The sequence below is a fragment of the Myotis davidii genome, unplaced genomic scaffold (assembly GCF_000327345.1).
Source record: "Myotis davidii unplaced genomic scaffold, ASM32734v1 scaffold1, whole genome shotgun sequence".
Lineage (NCBI taxonomy): Eukaryota > Metazoa > Chordata > Mammalia > Chiroptera > Vespertilionidae > Myotis > Myotis davidii.
The window spans coordinates 570,335-583,602 of NW_006294681.1; the positions used below are offsets into that span (position 1 = coordinate 570,335).

General features: G+C 41.0%; 1 long non-coding RNA gene across 1 annotated transcript; it reads left to right on the top strand.

Annotated features, from left to right (window-relative positions):
- Positions 1-9,424: 9,424 nt before the first annotated feature.
- LOC107183979 lies at positions 9,425-13,001 on the top strand. Its single transcript, XR_001514799.1, has 3 exons — positions 9,425-9,585; positions 10,820-11,387; positions 12,639-13,001. It is a non-coding gene; the product is annotated as an uncharacterized LOC107183979 (long non-coding RNA).
- The last annotated feature ends 267 nt before the right edge of the window (positions 13,002-13,268 follow it).

Consider the following 13,268-nt stretch of genomic DNA (forward strand, 5'->3'; position numbering starts at 1 on the left):
GACTGGGGAAGAAAGAGAAAAAGAAAAATGAAGAGCAAATTGATTATGCAGCCCATTCGATTAAAAGGGGAGGGGGGTGTCTTTGCCCGATTTCCAAGTCATTGCTACAGTGTGATGGTGACTGAAGCACACGACTTCCTAAACAGGAAGGAACTAATTCCTCAAAGTTTCCTCCAGATTTTAAAATCCCGTGGTTTCGGAATAACCAACTTCACGGGGAGTCGAATGCTCTCCCACCCCAAGTGGGGCATTTGTGCATATTTGCATATATTATTTCTGCCCGGGAACGTCTCCGCCAGGGCTAGGAAGCCCCGGGGGGACATTGGGCCCAGCCTGGTGGCTCTGGGAGGGCTGGTAGAGGCAGGTCGGTGAACAGCGCTCCTCTCCGGGTGGGAAGTGGTACACGCCGTCCGCTCGCTCCCCAGTTGCGAGTCTGGGAGCACATGGTACTTAGCGGCTGGTGTGCATCCTTACGACATAAGTAAAAACAATATTTCCCAACACCTCCAATAAATCTTTCTTGTGTGGCAGGGTTGCTGAAGCCTCTGAGGTTTTTGGTTTCTCCGGTTTCATTAAAAACCTTTTAATTGTGGCGTACTGACTTGGCCCCAGGTGTTGGACTCTTTTCATTACATTTTGCTCTAATGTGATGAAATTCTAATTCTCTCCTTACCATATGGTTAAATTTCCCAACTGAGAATTAGTTGAAAAAGGAGAAATAATCTATTAATCTCTGTAATAGATTCACAAATGAGGTTCGCCACAGAACCTGTTTTTGAATGGTGATATTTAGAACAGTTGGGCGCCTCCTTCCATAAAGCAAGGGCGAGGCAGAAGCGCCTGCACGGTCACCTGGAAAGGCTGCGTCGGGGCCCAGCGGCATCTCCCCACACTAATGGCCTGAGATGCCGTCTCTCCGGGACCGCAATACTTCCCAGTCCTCGGTTACCTTCGCGCCATAGAATTTACTGGAACCCAAAGATTGACAAAGAGCACGCGGGCTGCGGGAGGCTGCCCAGCCTGGGACCGAGGCCGGCGGTTCTGGAAGGCTTGGGCCAGCCCACGGGTCTCGCCGGGGACCCCAAAGCCCCCGCTCCCCGCCCCCTCCCACCTTCCCTTCCCGGGCGCTCGCAGTTGTTAACCTCTCCCTTTAGGAAGTTAAAGACTCGCTCCTGTTACTGTTTTTTTTTCAAAGAGCAGTTTGCTTTTCCTGGGATTGTAAACAAAGGCTCTCTATGAACAATGTAGGTAAGTCGAGAGTGCCCTGGCTCTGGGAGGAGTGGAGACGTGTCCCGGTTGCTTGATTCGGTTCTGCATGGAGACAGCCTTTCCAGTGGGCTGGCCCTTTCCGCGGGACGCCTGGACACCTGCCGGCCAGTCAGTGGGCATTGGAAGCTCCCAGGTGGGAGCTTGGGCGTAGCTGGGTCCTGCGGGGCCGGAAAGCCCAGCAAGGGCGCCCACAGAAAGCAGCCAAGACGCCTCCTGACCCGGCTTAAAACTGGGACCCTCGCAGGACCCTGGTCTTCGCTGCTGTCAGATAATTGCGCGCGTCCTAGCCCGTCCCCGCCCCCACCTCCACGCCATCCAAAAACCTGGTGCAAACTTTTGCGCAACTTTATCTCACTCAGTAGGAGCCCAAAACCTCTTTCCTTAGAGGCTCAAGAAAATCCCCCAGGTCTTCCTGGAGGAGGTGGCCGCTTACTTGACAGTGGACATTCAGCTTCGGGAGACTGCCCGAGAATTTATAGCAGCTCTAAATGTGGGCCTGTAACAACCGTCGGGGAATGGTCTTCGAGGTTTACGCACTCGTAAACTTTTGCTGATTGCTTCTGGGAAGTTGTCAGGCACTTAGCACTGCGTGTATCTTACAGGGCAATGAAAACACATCTGCCTGGTGTCTCGTTACCTGGGTTAATCGTCGCCAGCCCTACGTCAAGGCCTAGGCTCTCTCTCTCTCTCTCTCTCTCTCTCTCTCTCTCTCTCTCTCTCTCTTCTCATTTGAGTGGGATCCCGCCACCTGGTTTCAGGCTAGCGGAGGGAGGGCGTCTGCTGGTGATTCCGTGCCCTATGCCCCCAGGGGCTCGGGAACTCCGTGCACTTGAACTTTGTTTCGCCAGGAAGCGGGGAAAGGGCCTCGGCTCCTGATGTAACTAGCAAGTTGGAAAAGTGGCAGAGGACAAGTCAAAATAAACACATTCTGGCTCCCCGGCGGGAAGGAGTGGGCAGGAAAGGGTGGGAAATGAGCCCGCGGGGAAAGCCCCTGACTCCCTGATGACCCCGGAGAGGGAAGCACTGGAGGTGAAGTCCCCTGATGGAGCATTTCAGAGGTCACTGTGAGTTACCTAAGCATTTGCGCACCGGAAAGGCAGGGACTGTCTCCTTTGCTCGCAGCACAGCGCGGGAAGCTCAGTCCACTGGGCAGGCGGGATGGGCGGGGAGGGGACAAGGAGGGCGTGGAGGGGGCAGTCCAGCAACACCCAGCCCTGCGCTCTCGGTGCTGGTCTGGGTGGCTTGGCGCAGCGAGGCCCCTGGCACAGGGAGCATCCCGGGCCCAGTGCTGGATTCCAAACTTACAGTCGCCAGAGCACGTTGTGCAAAGATGGATACAGTTTTGCTAGAGCAGGAAGGAGCCTACCTAAGGCTTTGGAAGGATTCTAAAATATTCAGCAAGCAGCACCGCACGGGAGTTATAGAGCTTTGAGCGTCAGGCCAAACTAATTTTTTTAGGTCCTACTTAAATGTCTCAGTGATCGTCTTTATTAATCTTCGCTTGAAATTTGAAATAGGAACTTAAATAAAATCAGAACGGAGCACAATCTAATCTACTTTTGAAGAGCAAAGCCTGGGTGCCTCTTTGTTATTTCTATGGCCCCGATAAACAGTTTATTACTTCTCTAGATTAAAAAGTAGGGAGAACCCGGAACACTTGGATTTGGGTATCTGTGTGTTTTCTGAAAGGTAGGATGGTCCGTGTGTGTGTGTGTGTGTGTGTGTGTGTGTACGTGTGTGGACCATGAAGCGTGTGCCTCCTGGAGACCAGCTGAGATATGGGGGTCCAAAGCACTGCAGAGGCACCGTTCCATCCAGACCTCTTTCAGAACCAGGGTTCTTGGACTCTCTACTTTATCTATTTGAGAACATTCTAAAAAGTAAAAGCAAAGTTTAGCAAAAATGCCATGAGCTTTCGCTTGGGAGCTGCTCTGGAAAAGCCAATTCCCTGAGAGCCGCGGGACCCCTCTCTGGGAGGCGCTTCCCGGCCGCGGGGAAGTCCGGTCTGAAAGTTGGTGTCTGGCTGGGACCGCGGAGACCCCGTGGGACTTCCTCCGGGAAAGGCCCAGGGGGTGGGGGGAGAGGGGGTGCAGTCCCCGCGCCCGCCCTGTCGCCTAGAGTCAGGGTGCGCCCCGCCTCTCTCCAGGCCCGGGCACTCCAAAAACTTGTGTCGGCCTGAAGCCTGCATAGCCGAGGTTTATCATCCTGCGCCCCCTCCGGGTTTGGGAAGGCAGGGTCAACTCGGTGGCGGAGAAATTCCAGCCCCAGCCTTTTGGGGTCGTTTTGTCGCATTTTCTCACCCAGTTCGCCAGGTCCCACACAGCGCACTGCAGGGAGATAGGATGGGCGCACGTGTGTCTTGGGGACCCGCGGGGCTCAGGAGGCGGGGGGCTGCGAGGGCGCAGGGGCCAAGGAAGCGGGAACGGAGCTGCCCGGCTCCCACGGCCCCCGCTTTGCCGCGGCTTTGAAGTGCTTGGCAACTCCAAGGACCTTGGCCGTGGAAAAGTGCAAACCTGTTGATAAAAAAGTTTTCTTTCGGAAAGATTTTTCTTTTATCTTTATCTGCTTTAAATAGAAGAGGCTGATCCTCACGAGTGTTTGGCGACAGGTGAGCTTCAGATTGAACAGACTGAAGAGAGGCCCTCGGCGCCCCAAGCAGCAGCCTTTTCAGCGCGACTGTGCGCCCCACGCAAGCTCGCGGGCGGGTCCCCCAGCGAAGGGCTTACCTGACGCCCGCGGGGTCTCTCACGTGATGGAGACTTGGAAGGCAAGTGGAAAAACTTGTCCCCTGCCCTGCATGGCTCAGGCCCCGGGGAACAATGCAGGGTATGCGGATGGGGACAGAGGAAAGCTAGTGAAAAGAGTTTGGAAGAATTAACTGGAATGCTCTGCATTCAATTGCACTCACGAGGGGCTGATGTACTTATTTCTGTTATACGTGTTTCCTCCTTCAAATCTTATCTTTAGCGAATGTTGGAAAACATTCGATTTTTTTTTCCCAAGGAAAAATTGTTGAACATTTTTAGGGTTTGCCTGGTTTCCACGAATGTAGGGACAAACAAACTGGAAAAGGGCTTTGATCTGCTTTGGGATGCCCAGCTTTGCGATTTAAAACCCACAGCACCACCTCCTGGCAATGAGGAGAAGGTGGAGGTGGATGACAACAATACTGAAATGCTGAATATGAAACATTCAAATACTCTATCTTACTCCCCAAAAATTATTTGTGATAAATCAATTACCATTATAAAACATGAGCTGAAAATTAATTACAAGCTGTCAGACACAATCACGGAAGCTAATATTTATAAATAGGAGTTGGTATGTTATATCTACACACGTAGTTTCTATAGATTCAAATATAGTTATTACTCTAGGGATTAATGATAAACATGATTCTTTAATTTATCATAAATTCCTAATTTTATAGAAGAAATTAAACCATAGGTTAATTTCTAACACAGGATTTGAACCATTCATTTTATGCCAAAGATACTGTAACTTTATAAATACCTCAGGAATTAATTTAGCTAGTGAAAACCAAGTGCTGAATTGCTATTCAGATACTTTAATCACCAACAGATTTCTCTTTCAAGGGTATTTTCAGTAAAAGCAGTTCTCTTTATTTACTTTTTGTGGATGATGCTTACCACATATGGTAGAAAGGAGAGTTATGTGAAATGAAGGTGTATTGAAACATAAATTCTCCTAGTTCCTCATAGAACTTGACTAGTCAACGTTAATAAATAGTCTGCCCCATTTTTATCAACAGCCCTCCACTTAATTAACAGTCTCATCTCATAGTCTTTGAGGATGTCCTTCTTAGGCCTTCTGAGCCTTAAACACCACCTGGAGCTAAATCATTTCCCCAAAACTGAATGCACATATTAGAACCATGACTACCTAACACTTTTTGAAATTAAAATGTTTCTGTAACATGAGTATTTTTGCAAACTTTACTCCCTTTTATAAATAGGACTAAAATCCAGTAAAATTTAGAAATGACATTCCAATTAAGGACATTTTTTTATCTATGATTATATACTCAGGCCAGCTGTTTGAAATGGAAATAAAAGTAGCTATGCTTTTTGTAGTGTACAAAATATTGTGAAATCCTTCAAAAACATTGTAGATCAAACAGACAAATGTAAACTTCACTTCAGTTGAAAGATTAATTTTATTTGATTAGTTAAAGTGAAGATCTAGTAAACCAAATATTTGGACTCATTCACTCTGTCAATGCAAGAATTTCTGTTTGAAAGAAATCTGATTATATTTACGAGGAACTAGATCAACAGATGGTTAGCTAGAGAGTTTTTCACAGTTAAATTTTGAAATTTAAACATGGCTAAGTTTGACACCTTCTCAAACAATTTTGATGAGGTCATTTGATCTATTCTAGCAAGGCAGTATTGTTGGACATAATCATTTTTAATTTATGTTTGAGAAACATTCAACTTGTATTTTATTTATTATTGTATCTGGCTGAAAACTATACTGATTGAGTTGTTCACATTGGTGCTATATTTACATGTTGTTAAGGAAGTATTATAAAAAGGAAATCAACAGCTACAAGGCATCATGAGAAGAGTTCCTTAACATAATAATAATATTCCTCTAATGAAGTATTTTATTCAAGCTACCCGAAGGGGCCATCATTTGCATACAGTGGTTTCGGCTATCTGTCTATTGTAGTGTAATACCCATGTGGAAAATGGATATTACCACGCGGCATGATGACTTTAAAAGTTAATTCCAAATATGACTTGGGAGCCTCCTAGGCCTTAGGTGTTTCTGAAAACAAACAGAAAAACCCTCCCATTGCCTCATGAATAAGAAGATGAGAGTTTCCAAGAAAATTGTTTTGTAATCCACGTACTTAAATACAATGAGGCGAAAGTAATTTTACAGTTGTTCTTATGGAAAATAATACAATACTTAATACATAATGTACTCATGAGTGTAAACCTACTTTTGCCCCACTCTGTATCCTTTCTCCCTGGAGTTGCTCCCCATATTCCCACTGTTTTGAGAACAAGGGTCCTGGGAAAATACAAGGATGGAAGGAAGGCTGAGGAAAAGCAGGTACCCAGATTTGAGGACAAAGAAGACATTTAGTGTATTTATTTGCTTTTTCTTTTAAAATGAAGTTTTTGAATTATGATTTTTTTACAGATGCCTAAACCTGATTACTCTTCTTTGCAAACTGCTTTTAAAGGTGTGAGCTGGTGTTGTAGGAACCACAGGTTCTCAGCAGAGGAGCTGTGCAATCTTTGGCAATTTTCTTGATCCCACTTAGCTTCAGGAGGAAAATGGATCTATTAATCATGGCTTCTCTTACTGCCTCAGGGTATTAATCAAAGGAGACTGTGTGGAAGCATTTTGCAAACACTAAAATGGTATGTGGATTTAATGTTAACACTTTATTATGCTTCTGTGACTGTATCATCTAAACCAGTGCAGTCACTTTTAATGAGCATTGTTGGTTTGTATTTTATTTACTTTTTCTGTGATAACTTTCAAGTGCGGGTAGATTGGGGCAGCAATTCACTGCGTGGGCCATGTTCGAATGTCACAGGGGGTGGGGGCCATTGCTGTGGAACTTTTATGTTCCCAGACCATCAGCACCCACACCCCTCTTTGCTTCTCCCGTCTCCTGAATGCCCAGACTGCCAGATTGCGGAATGCTCCGTCTCCCCTTGCTATCTCAAACTGAATGGATTTTACAAAGTGTTGATTTGACCGAATTAACTGATATACGGATAGAAGAAGGGCTGTGATTTGGCTCAGAGTCAATTCTGATTTGGATATCCCACTGTGTTTCCGTCCTTCGGAAGAATCTTGTATTATAGCGCTTCTGAATGCGTGGAGTGCACTTTTCAGTTCAGTGACATTTGTTAAATCGATGATTATGTCATTTTTCTTCCTTCTAGATTGTTTATGTAAAAGCATTGTGAATCTGGATCTGTCAGTGATCTTTGTGCGATACCGTTTTCTTCCTTCCTATAGCTGGTTACATCAATATTATTATTATTTCTGTTGTTTATGGTCCAATTTATGTCAATTCAGTTGATTGATAGTTTCACCTTAGAGCCAATTTGAATTAATTTTTCATGAAAGTTTATAGAGCCACATAAGGTCTAACTTTATTACACATCTTGTCTTCACTGATCAATTCATTTAGGTGTGGCGTTTTTAAAAAAATATACATTTATTCATTGATTTCAGAGAAGAAGGGAGAAGGAGAGAGAGAGAGAGAGAGAGAGAGAGAGAGAGAGAGAGAGAGAAACATCAATGATGAGAGAGAATCATTGATTGGCTGCCTCCTGCACGCCCCCCACTGGGGATCAAGCACTCAACCCAGGCATGTGCCCCTGGCCGGAATCAATCCTGGGACCCTTCAATCCGCAGGCAGACGCTCTATCCACTGGGCCAAGCTGGCTAGGGCGGCATTTTTCTTTCTTTTCTTTTCTTTTTTTAATCAAAAAAGATAATCAGGTTTGTCAAACTATTTTTCTTTTTAAACCTCAGCTATTTATTGCCCACAAGTTTCATTATTCTGTAAGTATTTGAAGAGTATTTCTACTTATATTTTATTATTTAATTAGAATCAGCGTTAAATCAATTCTATGTGGATTTAGAAAGACATTTAAAGTAACACAATGATAGCATTACTATATTTATAGTGATGGTATTTTAGAGACTAAGGTGGAGAGGTTTTCCTAAACAAGGCAAAAGTGGAAGGACTCACACAGATAAGGTTGACATATTTAACTACATAACAAATTAAAATTCCTGTTCTGCAAAGGAAGAGACCATAAACAATGTTAAAAGACTAACGATAGATTAGGAGAAGAAAATAAATACATCAACTATGCAAAGAGCTTCTGCAAAACAACAAGAAGCTACCCAATAGGAAAATAATTTAATTTAGCACTTGAAGAAATATAAATGTCAAAAAAATGACATACACAGATATTCAGAGAGTGGAGGTGGAACAGGGCATAAATGGTGTTGGAAAAATTAAAATAAAAAAGAGAAAATAGAAATTAAAACAAATTTTTAAAATAGTCCACATTTTACAAAATTAACAATATGCAGTCATGAGGAAAATTGTTGTAGTGAAAATTGGTACAATCTTTTTGGGAAGGTGACTTGGATTCTGACACCTAAATATATTGAAGGACAATGAAAGACAAGACAGCAAAGCTTCTTTTTAGAGAGATCTGAGGAGATCCCGAACACCCTATAGAAATAATGACACAAGTAATAGATATATGTGTAAGGATTTTATGAAATGGCAGAAAATACAAAACAACCTAAATGTTGTTCAGTAGCAAACAATTAAGTAAATTATCGTGTCTTCATTCTATAAAATAGAATGCTGATATATTCTGGATAGACACTTCTGACACATAATTAAGTTCAAAAGCAACTTAGAATATGCCACAGTCGTATTTGTTATTAAACAAAAGGCTGTGTGGCTAGGTCCATGCAGAAAAAAAATCTAAAAGAAGTTTACTGAACACTTACCTGGGGTAGGAGGGTCAAGAGTGGGGTTTCTCATAAGCTACTTTAAATATTTTTATAAAAAGTGAAGAGATTTATAGGTGACACAGATATTTACTGTTTATTATGTGTGTAGCATTTTTTCACAATTAAAAAAGTCAAGCATAAAAGATTGCATGAATAAAAGTGTTAATATTTCCTCTAGGTTCTTTTGCTCTCCATTATTTGCCCCTCAAATTTCATTACCTAAAACCATATTCTTTCATGTTGTTTGGATCAAGAATGAATTTAAAAATAATGATGATATTCACGAACAATATGTATTTTTGCTTAATCACAGATATTTGAACTTCTTTACTAGTAATTCTATTTTTGAAGAAAACTCATGCCATTTAAAATACTTACTGATTATATTGCAATGTCAGTGACTTTATTGAGTTACAATAATGGGTAATTTTCAGTTTAACTTTGTAAATTAAGCCATTTCATGCTTATATTTTAACTATGATCATAGAACGACTTTTTAAATAGCAGAAGAAATAAAGATTTCTTTTGTGGGGCGAAAATTCTCACTTTCAGCTTTGACAAGCGATTTTGGAGTATGATTTTATCTTTCTGATCCCCTTACATGTGTTTGTGTTGTCATTTGCCCATTCTGTCTCCTGGTCCAGGAGTGAAAGGACAATGGCTTTTGCCTTTAAGGTTACTAAATTCACACTTTAATCTTTCAGGGGCTGCTATTTCCCGGTCACACTTGGATGTCTGATTGTCAGCTTTATGTCTCAGAAAGTATTCCCCACAATTCAGGTACAGTAAAGTATCTAGCTCCAGCTAGCCTCTGTGTACTATATAACTTTTATAGTCATTATAAAAAATAATTTATTGAAAAAACTTAAACCTTTTCCAACTCAAGTGACTTTTGATTTAAATGTCTCTGATCCAGGCTATGGTAATCAGCAATGGCAGGCTTTTATTTTTCCTGAATGAAGTTTGCCGTTTAGATTACAAAGTTTAGAAAATACAAAAGTAACATCATCTTAGAGATAATGGGTTAGAAGAAATGGAGGGTCTATAGTCTACATTTTATCATTACTTGCTTTGGAATCACATTTAATACAAGGCCTGCGGACATGTCCTATTCTTTGTGTCATATTTTTTCTCTTCTATATATTTTTACTTTATTTGGGCTGCTGCATAGTAAACTCTAAAATATAGCAAGCCTCACTCTGCTGTGACTGTTTATTGGAAATACATTGTTAGGTGAAATTATGAGAAGCAAGTTAAGCTATTAACAGTAATGTTAGATATTTAGAATAATAATTAATTATTAGAAGATTTTTAGGAGGTCATTTAAAGGTGGTGGTGCAGGCATCAAATCTCTGTAAATGCTTAACTGTTTAACCTATAAAGACATAAACTCCCAAATGTTGTGATCTGAATTTGAAGGTGCTGAGCTGACAACGGTATTTCCTATGCCCACGGATGTAGCTGACAAGACCAATGTGTCCTCTGCACCCTTAGACACCCTGGTCAGGGATTGTATCCATGGCTTGGCAAGATGTGTTTCACTACCTGTGGGTTTCTTTGTTACCTAGACTTGGGCATTAAAATGAAATCACCGGTTACTCAAATGCAAATGCAAATAGCACCAATATATTTTTATATTTGCCAACTGAGCTCTTCTGACTTGTGGTCCAAGCAATTAAGTCCTCCTTCATTGGTGGGTAGTTTGATGTGCCACGACCCAGAAATGTAATTTGTGTTGATACATGCTACTATTTTAAAAGAAAGCGATTTGCATATGAGTTTGGTCAGAGCAGCTCTTCACTGCTTTTTTTGTTGTTGTTGTTGTTTTTGGTACCATCTAGCTCCCCATATTATCTAATTACTAATGCTAATGTTATAGCTGGTTTTCTTCTAAATGCATGGACTTTTTAAAAAAATTTTTAAAATATAGTATGGCACTGAAACAGACATGTTGAAAACAGTCTCAGACTACAGTTACGAGGGAATCTGTTTTCTCGTTTCTTTGTTTTTATAGATCCTGATGCTGATTAAGGTATGAAAGAGGACGTGATTGTTGTCTATGGAAGCTTTAATATCAATCTCATCTGTCAACTTTAAAATATATTGAAGGACAATGAAAGACAAGACAGCAAAGCTTCTTTTTAGAGAGATCTGAGGAGATCCCGAACACCGCCAACTTAGTAGGATAGCTTAAGTGAGCGTGTGGGAAAAAAATCCGCCCATAGTAAAAGAAGCTTCAAAAGAGGACTGTGTGAGAGAGCTTTACAGATGACGATGTAAGCAAGAAAGTACTCATTCTGACTGAGTGTGACTCCTAACAGAGTGGACAGTTTTGAACCACGCCTAGGCTTGCAAGCGGTGAAAGAAAAAGCAGAGGGATCCGGCAATAATTTCTTCAGTCTCTTTTTGAGGAATAATAGTCCTGCAAGGAGAAACTATGCTTCAAAGCATTAGCAGGATGAAATGTAATTTTCATCTTGATAAGAGTAAGCAGCCAGTTTAAAACTCACCTGAAGGAGCAGAAGCCGCGAAGCTCCTGCCTCTATGAAGCATGTCAGAGCAGTTTTGGAACCTAAATTAAGGTAAGTGGTGACAAAACCTATTCAAACATTCCAGCGTCTATCTAACTTGATTCAGTGTGTGCAGTACACCTCAACTCAATGGGATGCAGAGCCATACAGCAACATTCAACGATGTTTGAGGCCATCTTTATTTAAATCCTGATTCTAATATTTCTTTTGGAAACCGATATCTAATTAATTCTTATTTGTTAACTCAGTTGTATTTTAACAACAACAAAAATTTTCTAAACGAGACATGTAATAGTTGGGAAGCTCCAGAAGCTGTAGGATAATCAAGATAAGGTCAATGCTGCCCTAGATAGCACTACTGCCACCCAGTGGTACATAAATGAATTTGTAGGCATGGTTCAGGTACAGAGAGCAGTATCTAATTAATTAAATATAATTTCAGCAGCAGCAACCATTCTTCCAGATATCATCATTAAATATAAAAGAAATTTTTTACTAGTGACTGAAAGTAGCAAGTTTTACCTTCTTATTTACTTCAAGAAAGGACAACCCCTCACTTCACAACCTTCCATTATTCTTAAGTCTCTCCACACTCCATTGCCCTTATAATTGCATATAGAGAGTTTATTTTAGAAAAGAAATAGAAAGCAACGATAATCTCCTAGGCTTGTAAATTTATTTGGTGATTACGAAGGTACTTACTGCCAAATGGGCCATTAGGTAGACAAACAGATACTTCTTAAAATATTTTATAATATAAAAATGGATTTTATGGATTTTTCCATTTCCTCAAATGCATAACATAATTTCAACACTTCACATCCTTGTAATTATTGAAGATTTTTAAGGGTGGCTAGTGAATACCTTCATGGCTTTCTCTCCTTCACTGATTCTTTGTTTTTAACACATCTGTAAACACATATTTGATATTTTATGTTCCTCATATTCAGGTTTCATCTTATTTTCATTGTGACTTTAATTTGTGGATGTGAATAATTACACAGTTTATTTTCTATCTCAAAGAGAAAAAAAGTGCTTGCAGCCATAGCCTATGAACTATATACAGGAAGGCATGTTACTCCATCAGCAGGTCAGATAGGAAGATGGTCCTCTTCGGAAACACATTCAAGCACGATGTTCCTGGGAAATAAGAAAATAAAGGCATAGCTAGCGAACCCTGGCATTTTCTTGCATTTCTATTATGAACTTTAGGAAGAATATAGTATTTTACTACCCGTAAAACGAGTACTATCAACTTGAGGGGCTTGAGAAGCATTATTTATCATATTTACTCCTCCCAAGGGTCTGTTAGAACCTCTGTGTGAGTGAGTGACTACTGGATTGTGCGTCTCAAGAACCCCCCAACCCCATCCGAAGGTATGTCACCTCTACTCAGACCTCCATATCCAGCCCAAACACTGGAGAGCAAAAGAATCTAGAGGAAATATTAACACTTTTATCAATTTGGTTTAAAAACTTATCCAAAATTAGAATGTTTTACATTTCATTCTGTTTTGTTAAGTGAAACTATCATTAAGTAATTTTAAAACACGCATAAAAACAATCCCTATTTTATAGTCACTTATACCTCTTTCTACCTCTTTATTATTTATCTGGTTTTATGCCTAGAGATGTCTAGGTTGATGTTCACTTATGGTTAGTAAGAAAAACTTCTAGCTTGTTGGATTTTAAATCATTATTTCCTTGTGTTTTGGCTTGAATTTCACTTAAAAATCATGTATCATTTGTAAAATTAATTTTTTAAAATAAAAATAAAATCTGATGTTTTAACGTTAGCTCAGACCATTCCCTTTTCGTATGATTTTTGGTTTGGGGCTTGGTGGGTTATAGACTTGAAGTGAAGCATTTCAATATGTCGTTAATTTGGGGGACTGAAATAAGTGGTGCTATTTGACATGCTGAGTGCATAAC